Raw genomic sequence first — 13,835 nt, 5'->3', positions numbered from 1 at the left:
CTATTGACGAGACCTTCTATTCTCGTTTAGGTTGTGTCGGCTAAATATTGCTCGATCTTAAATTCGAGTATTTAACTGTCTACTGTTAAGCTAAAACTTAGAAAAATCATAACTTCCTCATACGAAGTCAGATTTGGACGTTCTTTTTATCAAAATTCTTGGCTTGACGAATACTATGACTTTCCTTTGGATTTTTAAGGCTAAAAAGCACATTATCATAATATTCACTTTTTACGCTTCCCGGTGTCGTGCCGGTTCCGTCATAACTTCTTCGTTATAACTCGGATTTCGACATTCTTTATATCTTCGGAATCCTTGTTTCGGCCACTACAACTTTATTAAAAAAATATCGAATTTTTCTAATATTTATTTTTAATGCTTATTTTCATTATTAATTAATTAAATCATAATAATTAAGCAAATAAGCATATAATTCACATGATATTCACATAATTCCTCTTTATTACTTCAAAATGAATTACAAAGGTTGACCTAGACTATTACAACATTATTAATGCTTTTAGCCCAGAAACACGGGCGTTAGAATTCTCTCCCCCTTAGGATGATTCCGTCCCCGGAATCACACATCATCAAACAAATGCGGGTAGCGACTCATCATGTCACTCTCCGTTTCCCAGGTGACATTTGGCCCATTCGTATGTTTCCATTGTACAAGCACTAAATCGACCATCTTGCGTCGCAACTTTTTAGTCTTACGGTTAACGATTGTCTCTTGTTCTTCGATTAACCTTTTGCTTTCATCCAGCCTTAAATCAGATACTGGAATTATGTTGGGAACATCTCCCGTGAACTTCCTTAAATAACACACATGGAAAGTGTTATGAATACCATCTAGTTCTTCTGGTAGTTCTAGCTTGTAAGCTTGATTTCCAATCCTCTGAAGAACTTTAAATGGTCCAATAAACCTTGGACTCAACTTTCCTCTTTTACCAAATCTTATAAGTCCCTTCCACGGTGAGACTTTAAGCAAAACCGAATCACCAACTTCGAATGTTATCGGTTTTCTTTTCTTGTCAGCATAGCTCTTTTGACGATCCTGAGCTGCTAACATCCTTTCCCTAATCACTTTCAACTTTTCAGCAGTCTGATGGACTATCTCAGGTCCCATAAACTACTTTTATCCAGCTTCAAGCCAACAAGACGGCGTACGACACTTCTGTCCATACAAAGCGTGATAAGGTGCCATCTTTATGCTCGAGTGAAAACTATTGTTGTAGGAAAATTCTACTAAAGGTAAATGTTCATCCCAGTTACCTTGGAATTCCAGGGTACATGCTCTCAGCATATCTTCAAGTGTTTGTATTGTTCTTTCGCTCTGACCATCAGTTTGTGGATGGTAAGCTGTACTTAAACACAACTTGGTACCCATTTCCTCTTGTAGACTTTTCCAAAATTGTGGCGTGAAACGACTATCACGATCTGATACAATTGTTAGAGGAACACCGTGAAGTCTCACAATTTCCTTCACGTAAGCATTCACAAGCTTATCCATAGACCATTTTTCATTGGCTGCTATGAAGTGTGCACTCTTGGTGAAATGATCCACGACCACCCAAATCATGTCGTGACCGCTCTTTGTTCTGGGTAGTTTAGTCACAAAATCCATAGTGATGTCTTCCCATTTACCCATGGGTACAGGTAAAGGTTCTAAACTCCCATACGGTTTCTGATGCTGTGACTTGACTCTTGCACATGTCACACACTCGACCACATACTTAGCAACATCGAGCTTCATTGTTGGCCACCAGTAATAGGGTTTTAAATCCCTATAAATCAAGTACATGGTCTTGTGAGCTTCTTCCATCAGAACATCTCTTACTCCTCCCGTCTTAGGTACCCAAATCCTATCTTGGAATCCCTTCAACCCTTGGTTGTTTGTACCGAATACTAATGTTTTGCCCAAACGTTCTTCTTTTCGGTCATTCTTCTCTAAAGCTTCTTCCTGAGCTTTCTTTATACTCTCCACAATTGTTGAGACGACCTCAATTCTCAACGCTCTTGGCCTTTTCTTTTCAAGGTTGACTTTCCGACTGAGAGCATTAGCAACAACATTTGCTTTACCAGGGTGATAAAGCATCTCACATTCGTAGTCCTTGAGTAATTCCAGCCAGCGTCGTTGCCTCATATTCAATTCCTTCTGATTAAAGAGATACTGGAGACTCTTATGATTAGTGAAAAGTTTGCACTTCATGCCATAGAGGTAATGTCTCCATATTTTTAGAGCGAAAACTACCGCTGCCAACTCCAAATCATGAGTATGTTAGTTCTTTTCATGCTCCTTCATTTGTCTTGATGCATATGCTTTCACTTTATCCTGCTGGGTCATAACACAACCTAACCCAACTCCTGATACATCACTATAGACTGCGAAGTCTTCAACTCCTTTGGGTAAAGAAAGAATTAGTGCTTCACATAATTTCTTCTTCAACTTCTCAAAGGCTTCCTTATGCTTTTCACTCCAAGTATAAGTAGCTCCTTTGTGGGTCAAGGCTGTCAATGGAGCAATTATCGAAGAAAAGCCTTGGATAAACCTTCGGTAATATCCAACTAATCCTAAAAAGCTTCGGATCTCCGTAGGACTTTTTAGTTGTTCCCACTTCATTATAGCTTCAATCTTTGCTGGATCAACCATTATCCCATCTTGGTTGACCACATGACCTAAGAATTGGACTTCTTGAATCCAAAATTCACATTTGGAGAACTTTGCATTTTTCAGGACTTCTAGCACTTCACGTAGATGCTTTTCATGCTCCTGCTTACTTTTCGAATAAATCAAGATGTCGTCTATGAATACTATAATGGATTTATCTAGGAATGGTTTACAAACCCTCTTCATCAAATCCATGAAAGCTGCTGGGGCATTGATTAGTTCGAACGACATAACCAAAAATTCATAGTGTCCATATCTTGTTCTAAACGCAGTTTTTTCGATATCCTACTCTCTCATCTTTAGTTAGTGGTATCCCGACCTAAGATCGATCTTCGAGAAATAGCTCGAAACCTGTAACTGGTCGAACAGGTCATCGATCCTTGGCAACGGGTACTTGTTCTTTATCGTTACTTTGTTCAGTTCTCTGTAATCAATGCACATTCTCATGCTCCCATCCCTCTTCTTTACGAATAACACCGAAGCTCCCCAAGGCGATGAACTAGGTCTAATGAAACCTTTGTCCAATAATTCCTGAAGTTGTGTCATAAGCTCCTTCATCTCCGTTGGTGCTAATCGGTATGGTGCTTTTGCTATTGGTTTTGTTCCTGGTAACAAGTCTATTCTAAACTCTACTTGTCTATCAGGGGTTAATCCGGGAAGATCTTCGAGAAAGACTTTCAGAAAGTCACACACTATTGGTATCTCCTACACCTCCTTCTTTTCCTTCTTAGCATCAATCACAAATGCTAGATATGATGTACATCCCTTGGCCAAACATTTTCTGGATTTCATTGTGGAGATGATTCCAGAACTTACTCAACGTTTGTCCCCATACACCATAAATGACTCTTTTCCAGGTGGGTTTACTCTTACTATCTTCTTCTTGCAAAGAATCTCAGCATCATTGGCGCTAAGCCAATCCATTCCCAAAACGATGTCAAAATCGTTCAACTCTATGGGTAATAGCTCCTCATGGAATTCGTTTCCGTTTAGGTTGATGACGATGTTCCTAATATGATCACTAACAGGTACGAACTTGCCACTAGCAACCTAGACTATTAAAGCATTATCTAGTCTATCGATAGGCAAAGCTAGTTTTCTACCAAATTCATGCAAAATAAAGGAGTAGTTGGCTCCAGAATCAAACAAAATTTGGTCAGGCAATTCGTTTACGAGAAAAGTACCTGAAGCGACATCCACTTCCTCCTTTGCAGCTTCAAGTGTCATTTGGAAGGCTCTGGATTTTGGCTTTGGTGGGAGATTTGGCCTTGCTTCTCCTTTCTTCTTTGGGCAGTCCCTTGAAATGTGCCCTTCCTCACCATACCCATAGCAAACTTTCTTGATGAGGGTGTATTCATTGGCATAATGACCAGGCTTTCCACATTTAAAACTTGTAACCTCTTCGCCACATTTCCCAACATGCTTCTTCTTACACTTGTCGCACCATTTTGCTTCTCCTACTCCTCCTCCTCTCGAGCCAAACTTTGAGAATTTACTTTTCTTGTTGGGCCTTGAAGGTCCCTCAAACTTCCTCTTCTCACCAACATCTGTCCTCTCCAGACCCTTTTCCCTGATCTGGGTCTCGACATTCTTAGCAGCCCAGATGGAGGCTTTCAATGTGGTTGCTTGCTTAACCATTGGACCAAAATCCGCTGGTAAACCTTGTGCAAACTTATTGAACTTAGAGAGTTCAGTTGGAACTAAGTATGGAATAAGCTTCATCTTTTCAGTGAAACTAGCAGCGTATTCAGTAGTGCTCATTTTTCCTTTCTTCAAATTCTGAAACTCATTATTGATTTCCAGAAGATCTTGCTCAGAGCAGTATTGCAATTTCAGTTGTACCACAAAATCTTCCCAAGACATCTTACTAGCTTCTCCCTTTGGCATCGAATCAGCTAGTATCTTCCACCAGCTTAATACACCAGATTTCAACAGAGGAATTGCAAGTGCGGTCTTCTGTTTGTTGCTGCACTCACAACTTTCAAACATTGTCTCCATTTCGGAGATCCAATTTATAACTTCCACTGGCGTTGGACTTCCGGATAGACATGGTGGTTTGGATGCCATGAAATCTTTGTATTTGCATCCATGTCCATCACCTCCTCCATTCTGGTTGTTTCGTCTAACTATCGGTGGATTGGCTTGACCAAAAGTCCCACTGTAGTTCCCTCCTACCGATTGCCCTTCATTCAAATCAGGCTGTTCAACAGGTATCGTAGTTTCTTCCCTAATAGTTGTAGCAACCTCCTGTTCTCCTCCATCTGACGATCCAACATTGTCTGAATCATAATTTGCACTCCAGCCATCGTTATTGGCTCTGGTGCATCTCTTTCAACACGTACTTGCTCAAGTACTGGTGGTTGATTTCTATTTCCATTTGCATTCCCAGCTCCACAGCGGGTTCTTGTCTCTTGATGTGTACACCGAATAGGGTGAATTTAGATCTCTATTCACTATAGACTTTGAAACGTTTACATGCTAGTTCTAATATCGTAATCATATGCTTAGAATCCTACACACATAAGATTTTCCAGATCCGGTCAGCAACAGACCATAGATCCAAACAAATAATATCATGTATGGCAAACACATAACATTTATCACATAAAAACATTTTAGGCATCTGTCCTAAAATATACTAGTGCTCACACCTCACAATCATCACTTAGCATTCTGAGTTTAAGTCTAGAAATCCTACAATTTCCTAGTTCGCTTAAACTAATGCTCTGATACCAACTGTGACATCCCCAATTTCACGGCCAGAAAAGACCGATTTTGTTTATGCTTGTTTGAAAATCAGAGTAATATTTCTTAAAAGTGTTGCGAAATTTGTTCCCAAAATAAAAATATGATAAAGATTTATCAAATCATTTCCATAGAAAAATATTTCATTAAAAGACTCAGGATGTCATGTTCGATACAGATCAAAAGCATAAACAGTACATTATAAACCTTACAACAGTTATTTACAACTAATGGCCTATAATTCAAAAATCCCTCATCATCATCCAAAGTATGCTCTGGGTCCACTACCTGTAAAACAGAAAGCTGAGTGGGTCAGGCTTGAGAGCCTGGTGAGCATATAGGGTTTTCAACCCACAAATAATAATAAATTTAATAATTTCATCGATCAACAATAAATTTATTAATTTTATCAAACCAACAATAACCCTGATTATCCATTCCCGTTATCCTCACTTTACGTCCCTAAACACCTATACAAGGGACCTAGTCTAAGGATTTTATCATCGGGATGGACTTTACTGCTAAGGGGATTCCTCATCCATATATGTCCGTAAGGAAACCATGAGGGGGATGGAGTACATCGGTGAACATCAAGCCCACAAACACCTACAGGTTGCGAGCCTGCTAGCGTTCCACTAGACCATCTAGAAAAGTCTGTGGTCGTCATCCATACTCCGCTAGATGACTGGAACAACAACAACATCGAGGTCTCTCATTATTTTAACACACATCAACTATTTCATCTACCCATGTTTTACCCAACATATTTGTAGATAAAATACATATACAGTTTATAACTTGTATAAAACATTGTATTCAATAATAATCTCAAATAAACAATCAATATAATTACACATAACACGTATTTTATAGGAAATACTTCATATCTATGTGTAAGATGAAAGTGACTATACACTCACTTGATTTGATGATAATCGGGAAGCAATTCGTTCCTTAAAATGATCGTTTCTGATAAAACCGAGAGTTTTATTGAGAAACCGGGCTCTGCGAGGGTTGTAGTTTCAAAACCGAAAAGATAAAATTTTCCGGGTTTTCGGGCACTTTGGGATTATTCCAGGCTTTAAAAATGATACCGGGGCTTCGAGAAAAGTCAAAATAGTCAAAATATGGAGAGAGAGAGAGAGAGAGAGAGAGAGAGAGGCCAAAAATGGCAATTTTTCAATCTTGGTCGGCAAATCTCGCAACCCCCTGATTTATAGGGTGCGAGACCGAAGGCTTGTGGCTAAGGAGGCTCCACGTCGCAGGTATGAAGCTCGGTCACGAAGGGAGACGTGGCAGCGAAGGAGCGAGGCGCGTGGCAGCAGTGAGGGCGAGACACGGAGGCGGGCTACGCTGTTCGTGTGAGGCTCGGACGTGGCCCCTGCAAGACTCGGACACGCGACGGCTACGAGGCGGCTTCTGATTGGCCGAGACTTCGGTCCGAGGGAATTGCGACACGCATCGGATCCGTATTCGGCCACATCTCGGCGACGCAGCAGCTTCGGCCTTGAGGCGGTTTTGCGAGAAGGGTGACGTGGCCGACTACTGTTAATGTGAATTTTTCAAATTTTGAGCCCCGAACTTCTAAAATCCATAACTTTCGCATACGAGTTCCGTTTTTGACGTTCTTTATATGCACGCGTAGCTAAAATTATGCTCTACAACTTTCATTTAGATTTTGTCGGGTAATTTTGTCTTCAATTTTAATATTATTATTTTTAACAAACTGGGATAGGAAAATCCGTTAAAAATCCATAACTTCTTCATCCGACGTCCGTTTTTGTCAGTATTTTTACCGTTGTACTACTATTGACGAGAACTTCGATTCTCGTTTAGGTTGTGTCGGCTAAATATCGCTTGATCTTAAATTCGAGTATTTAGCTGTCTACTGCTAAGCTAAAACTTAGAAAAATCATAACTTCCTCATACGAAGTCAGATTTGGACGTTCTTTTTATCAAAATTCTCGGCTTAACGAATACTATGACTTTCGTTTGGATTGTTAAGGCTAAAAAGCACTTTATCGTAATATTCACTTTTTACGCTTCCCGGTGCCGTGCCGGTTCCGTCGCGAAACTTCGACAGGTCATAACTTTTTTGTTATAACTCGGATTTCGGCGTTCTTTATATCTCCGGAATCCTTGTTTCGGCCACTACAACTTTCTTAAAAAATATAGGCTTTTTCTAATATTTATTTTCAATGCTTATTTTCATTATTAATTAATTAAATCATAATAATTAACCAAATAAGCATATAATTCACATGATATTCACATAATTCCTCTTTATTACTTCAAAATGAGTTACAAAGGTTGACCTAGACTATTACAACATTATTAATGCTTTTAGCCCAGAAACACAGGCGTTAGAGAGTCCTGTGAGATTGCCTGGTACTCGGCAAGTTGTTCTTCAAACTCGGCGAGTCAGATGAACAATTACTGACTAAGATGGGTTTAGGTGTTGAAGGTCAAACCCTTCGTATCTGCACGCGGAATTAGCAATATATGTGTAACAATAGTCCCATAAACCCAAATCCTCATAAAGGATGCTCTGGTGAGGATTTGGAAACGAGTAGGAGATCTGCTCGTATGGACTCGACGAGTTGTTCTTGGACTCGGCGAGTCGGATTGTTGTAACACCCCGTTCTGAAAGTGTTTAATTATGAGTCCCTGTGATTTAAGAGGAAGGGTAATTTTGGTCCTTTTTCAGGAAAAGGGTTTTATCTGAGAAGGTTTCGGACTGGTGTATGTTGATAGAAGCATAGGTCTTCTCGTCTCCCTCGTGTGAATGTAAAGTCTATTGGGAGCGGGTTTAGAGTAGAGGAGTTGCGGCATCTTGGAAATGATATTGTTTATAGCTCTTTGTAGAATAAGTGGAAAAGGTCCCATGCATGCATGGCATGCATGCTTGAAGTTGGCTAGGTACGCCCAGCGTAGTGAAGGGAAATGTGCGGGGTGGCCAGGTGAGTACGCCTAGCGTACTATAGGCACGCCAAACGTACTCTCAGAAACCCCAAACCCTAATTTAAGAGCCACCACTATATAAGGAACATTTTGGTTCATACCCTATCCTCCTTAAGCTCATCCTTAACCTCAGAAACCCTAGAAACCCATATTCCCTCCATTGTTGGGTGTGTTTGGCCTTTGGAAGCTCATTTTGGCAAAAGAAAAGCTAGAAGAAGAAAGGAGAAGTTGTCAAAGAAGGGAAGGAATGATTGGAGCTTGTAGATCTGAAGAGATATCATCCTTTGAAGCTTATTTGAGGTATAAAGCTTCTTGCTTGCCATTTATTTTGCATAGATCTAAGTATTGTGAAGTTTTTAGCATCTTTCTTGTCCCAAAGTTCTCATCTTGATTCATGCTTTGTGTGGGCCGAGATTATCTGTCCTTTCAGACCTTTGGAGAGGTCTGGAGTGAGAAAAATGAGGTCCTAAGGGCTGTAGTTGTTCCATGTGTGAGATATATAGGTCTTAATGGATTAAGACCTTAGACTTAGAGCTTTTGGACGTCCCAAGTGATAAAGTTTGACTTTATGAATCTTAGGCATATTTAGCCTAGGGATCTGAAGTTTGGGCTTAAGAGCTTAAGCCATTAAGAGGTTATAAGGACTTTATGAGTAGCGAAGTTACGCCCCGCGTAGCGGGTCAAGGCCCCGATCCTCAGCTGCGTTTCAGTGTGTACGCCCCGCGTACCAAGGAGGGTACGCCCAGCGTGCTACCCCTGATTGGACCTTAATATTGGGCCTTAGAGTCTGGGCCGTTTGTGGGTTGTTGGTTTATGGGCCATGTATGGAAATTATGGATAGAGTATTTTGGGCCCAATTATTGTTATGGACCATTGGATCTAGGCCCATTTGGTAAGGTGGGCCCAATTTGGTAAATTGGGCCAATATTGGACTTTGTATAAGATTTGGACTTTGGTCTTGGCCCGATAAGTGGATGTGTGCTTGGCCTAATGTTTATTTTGTTATGATGGCTAGTTCGGGATTTACGGTGAGTTGGTGATTCGAGAATCTGCTCTTCACTTCAGAGTTTTGGCAGTGCGAGGTGAGTTATCCTCACTATATCGACATGGTCTAAGGCACCAAGGCCGGCCCTTTATCGGATTGAGATCCGGGTATTTGTTGTTATGTTATTGCTTTGATATGTCTTCATCCTGGTAGCTAGGATGGTATATGTTAGAGACCTGGTTAAGGTCGATTTTCCTGATATGTAGGGTGATGCTATGCTAGTGACCGGTTAGGTCGGTATCCTGGTTAGGATGATGATATGTTATGTGATCTGTTTGATCGGCTTGTTGAATGTGAACTCTTATATGATTGTATGTTTATGTGCACATGGTTATTTGGACTGGAGTTGGGTTGAGGCGGGTCCTGCTTTGTGCTGTAGGCCAAGATACCCAGGGCGGACCGGTTGTTCTGAAGGCCCAACGAGCGGTCCGGATAGGCTGTAGGCCCCACGAGGGCGGACCAGACGTGCCGAGGCTCGGAGAGTGGACCAGGCCGACTGAAGGCCCGATGCGGGCGGACCAGTCATACTGTAGACTCAAAGAGTGGACCGGGTGGGTTGAAGGCCCGATGCGGGCGGACCAACCACACTGCAGACTCGAAGGACATGACTAGACTCGGAGGGTGGACCCGGTGGACTAAAGGCCCGATATGGTGGACCAGTCACACAGTAGACCCGAAGTGCATGGTTGTTCTATGTTCTGTTATGTTATGTATGCTATGTATGATATGGGACGGAAGGCACTATGTTATGGGCCGGAAGGCATTATGATTTGGACCGGAAGGTCGTAGCCTGGAAGGGCGTATATGTGGTTGGTATTTTGGGGGTATCTCACTAAGCTTTCGGGCTTACAGTTGTGGTTTAATGTTTTTCAGGTTCTTCAGGAGACCGTGGCAAGGCGAAGGCGTGATCGTACCGCTCCTCGTGTTTATGTTTTATGTTATGGTTCTGGGAATACTCTGATAATAAATGTATTGAAAACCTTTTTGTAATAACATTATTAAAATGGGTTGTTTTTGAAAAGTTTAAATTTTGTTGAAATTTTTGGTCGTTACAAGTTGGTATCATAGCCTTGGTTTGAGTGAATGGGAGGAACATTCGTGTGAATCCAGTCTCAAATCAAGGAGATTTTTTAAAAGAGAATTTAAAATGGGTTTCAAATTAAGTAAAAAGAGGACGCGGAGGTACGATCAGCCGGAGCCAGTAAGTAACCTCAAAATACCATACATGATATTTGTTTTCGAGCTTTGATAGAACAGCATGCTAGTACTAGGCTAGGGATCTTTAGGATTTCATGATAATGTTGCCTGTTTTATGATGCCTGCTAGCCTAGGGTTTTCCTCTGTATGATATTTCCAGTGTTCCTCTAGGAGTGATTATTGAGCGCTTGTTATGTATATTTGTCACTAGGGTGTTGTGGTAGTACTTCATACAAATATGGGTAGGTGTGGAAGGTAGTATGGGCCCGTACTACTGAAAGCACAGGACCCATATGCGTATCAGGGAAACCATGACCTCTAGGGTTGGGTTGAGAGTTGGTCCCCGGGGTAGTGGGAAGTGTCTGAGATTTTGTGGTTTATTTTCAATATGGAGATTTCGAGGCATGCTGGGAGTGGATCCGGGTCAGGATCGAGAGCAGGAGAGGGAGTTTCGAGCGGGTCATTACCGCCCGAGGTTATCGGTCAGATGAGTACGTGTGAGTTGGATGCGAGGATTCGTGAGATCCTCCATGATGAGCTTGCTGCGTTGTTCCGAGCCGAGCTGCCGGAACTGTTTGGGTCGATCAAGACTGCCATGGTGGAGTATTTTGATGAGCGCTATGTGGCTCTCACTGAGACGGTTGTCGCGGCGGCTACATCGGCTGTAGCAGCGGCAGGGGAGGAGCTAGTAGAGGTTTTCAGTATCGGGACTTCGATAATACAAAGCCTCCCACCTTTGATGGAGTTCGGGACCCGATCGTTGCTATGAGATGGTTATCGGACGTGGAGGGGTGTTTCTTCACGTGTTCATGCCCTGCTGATCAGAGGGTGAGGTGTGCTCTGAACCTGTTAAGGCTTGGGGCAAAGGATTGGTGGAGATTGAACACAGGGTCATACTCGGATGCGCAGAGGGCTGCGGTTTCATGGGATCAGTTCAGAGAGATGTTCAGCACTCGTTATGTTCCGCAGGTTGAGAGAGAGAGATTGGCTCAGGAGTTCCTTGAGCTGAAGTAGGGTTCGGAGTCGGTGACTGAGATCACCAGGATGTTCACTGAGAGGGCGATGTTTTGCCCCGAGTTTGCTTCGTAGCAGACTCAGATGTCCCGATATCTGAGTATGCTCAAGAGAGATATCAGACAGTTTGTGTCTGCGCAGAGGTGCGAGACTTTGTTGGAGTTGCAGGAGGCCTCTAGGTGGCGTGAGTTAGAGATTGAGTTGCAGTTGCGTGAGCTGAGGAAAGCTCCGGTGCAGTCGCAGCCAGCGCCGAAAGCCCGTTGATTTCAGGGTGGGAGATCAGAGCAGCCACGTTTGTGGGAAGTGTGGGAGAGGTCACACCGGAGTTTGTAGGTCCGGTGGTGCATGCCACAAGTACGGAAAGGAGGGGCATTATGCACGGGATTGTCGGCAGGCAACCCCGGGTCGCGATTTGAGAATCTGTTATCATTGTCATCAGGTTGGGCACTTGAGGGTCAACTGTACACAACTTGTTGCGGGACCGGTGCATGCTCCAGTACCAGCCACTTTGAGGATCACGAGCGGAGGTCAGGGTGGAGCGGAGCCCCCAAGGGCTCAGGGTCGTGCTTTTCAGCTTTCAGCAGAGGAGGTCAGAGCAGTGCCGGATGCAGCTGCGGGTATGTTCCTTTCTTAATATCTTGTTATCTTGTGATTATTGTGGAGTATTATTATCTGCTAGTCTCATTGCGTGGTTTTTCGTTTTAGTATCCGTTGTTCCTTGAGGGTTTGGTATGGTTATGGGTTAGTGTTTCGGGTTTTCGTTGGTTATCATTCGTGAGGGTTATTAGTGGAAATATGGCGTTGGTCTGAAGGTCGGGTAGCATTTGCAGTCTAAGGAGTGGTTAGCTGAAGATTTAGTTTCTTTCGAGCGGGATGATCAGTGTGGAAATGTGATTTTGTGAAGGTTGCTAGTGCTAGTGGGAATCAGTCCGCGTGTAAGGGTTGGGTTTTGTACAAGGTTATTTTGGGAGGTCGGTGATAGTGACCGGTGGTTGATAGTCAGTTCCCTAAGTGGGGGAGAATGGGAAATTCTCCGGATGGTCGATAGGCATGAGAGATTGTTTAGCTGCTTGGGATTCAACAGTGTTTCTGTCAGCCGAGAGCAGGCTAGTATGAGTGAGTGGTAGGCATGCGGGGCGGGATACATACCTATGGCAGTGATTGTGGAGGGCCTGGGATCAGGCTGGGATCGAGTATGTATGATGGAGATAGAGTTCGGAACCCCTATAGGGCTAGAACAGTATGCATGGGAGGATTCCTCGGAGAGATAACTCGGAGTGATGAATGCTAGTCGAGCGGTCCAGATAGACTGAAGGCCGGTAGGCATACCAGTCAGGCCGAAGGCTCGGGGGATGGTCCAGCCAGACTGAAGGCCCTGGAGGGCGGTCCAGATTGGCTGAAGGTTTTGAGAGTGGTCCAGATTGGGTGAAGGCCTGGTAAGGTGGTCCAGTCATGCTGAAGACTCTGCAAGTATTATTGGATTGGTTCGAGGAAATGGGTTGAGTATGTTGTGATGTGTTAGCATTAGAAGGTCTGGCCCCGGGTATTGATCTTGATTGGTGGAGGTAGTGCATGGACTCAAGAGTCCTTGCGAGCAGATTCAGGACATGTGTGTTGCATGGATAGCGGTTATACTATAAGGGATTGTGAATTTGCGGAAGTAAAAGCAGCAGTGCAGAGTTATGATTGAAGTGGTCCAATTATGGTTATTGAGAAACGTGATTGCGGGAGTGTTATGGGATCACATTCGGGTTGGATGGTTGCTGGGGCTCGGCAGGAATGCATGGATGGAATCTCGGATTTCCAGATATATTTTGTTTTATGTGGTGAAAATTCATCCGGAAGGATGTTTGGAAGTGTCATCAGTGTATTGGGTTTTTCCTAACCCGAGGACACTAGAGCCAGTTCAGTGTGGTTATGAGATTGCGGTGGAGAACTCGTGGGAGTTGCTCTGAGGCTGAAGCATGTGTCATCCTGTCAGCAAGAAAGGTAGAGTTGGGTATCGGATTTCGATGGTCGAGTCTTGAGGAACCTGGTCTGGTGAATGCCAGGCGGTGCATTGCGGGGGTAGTTCTGGAGTAGAGTTGTCGCAGGCTTCGAGGATGAAGCCTAATTTAAGTGGGGGAGAATTGTAACACCCCATTCTGAAAGTGTTTAATTATGAGTCCCTGAGATTTAAGAGGAAGGGTAATTTTGGTCCTT

The sequence above is a fragment of the Lactuca saligna genome, chromosome 6, assembly GCF_052625555.1.
Source record: "Lactuca saligna cultivar CGN05327 chromosome 6, ASM5262555v1, whole genome shotgun sequence".
NCBI classification, from domain to species: domain Eukaryota; kingdom Viridiplantae; phylum Streptophyta; class Magnoliopsida; order Asterales; family Asteraceae; genus Lactuca; species Lactuca saligna.
This window is presented reverse-complemented; position numbering follows the sequence as displayed.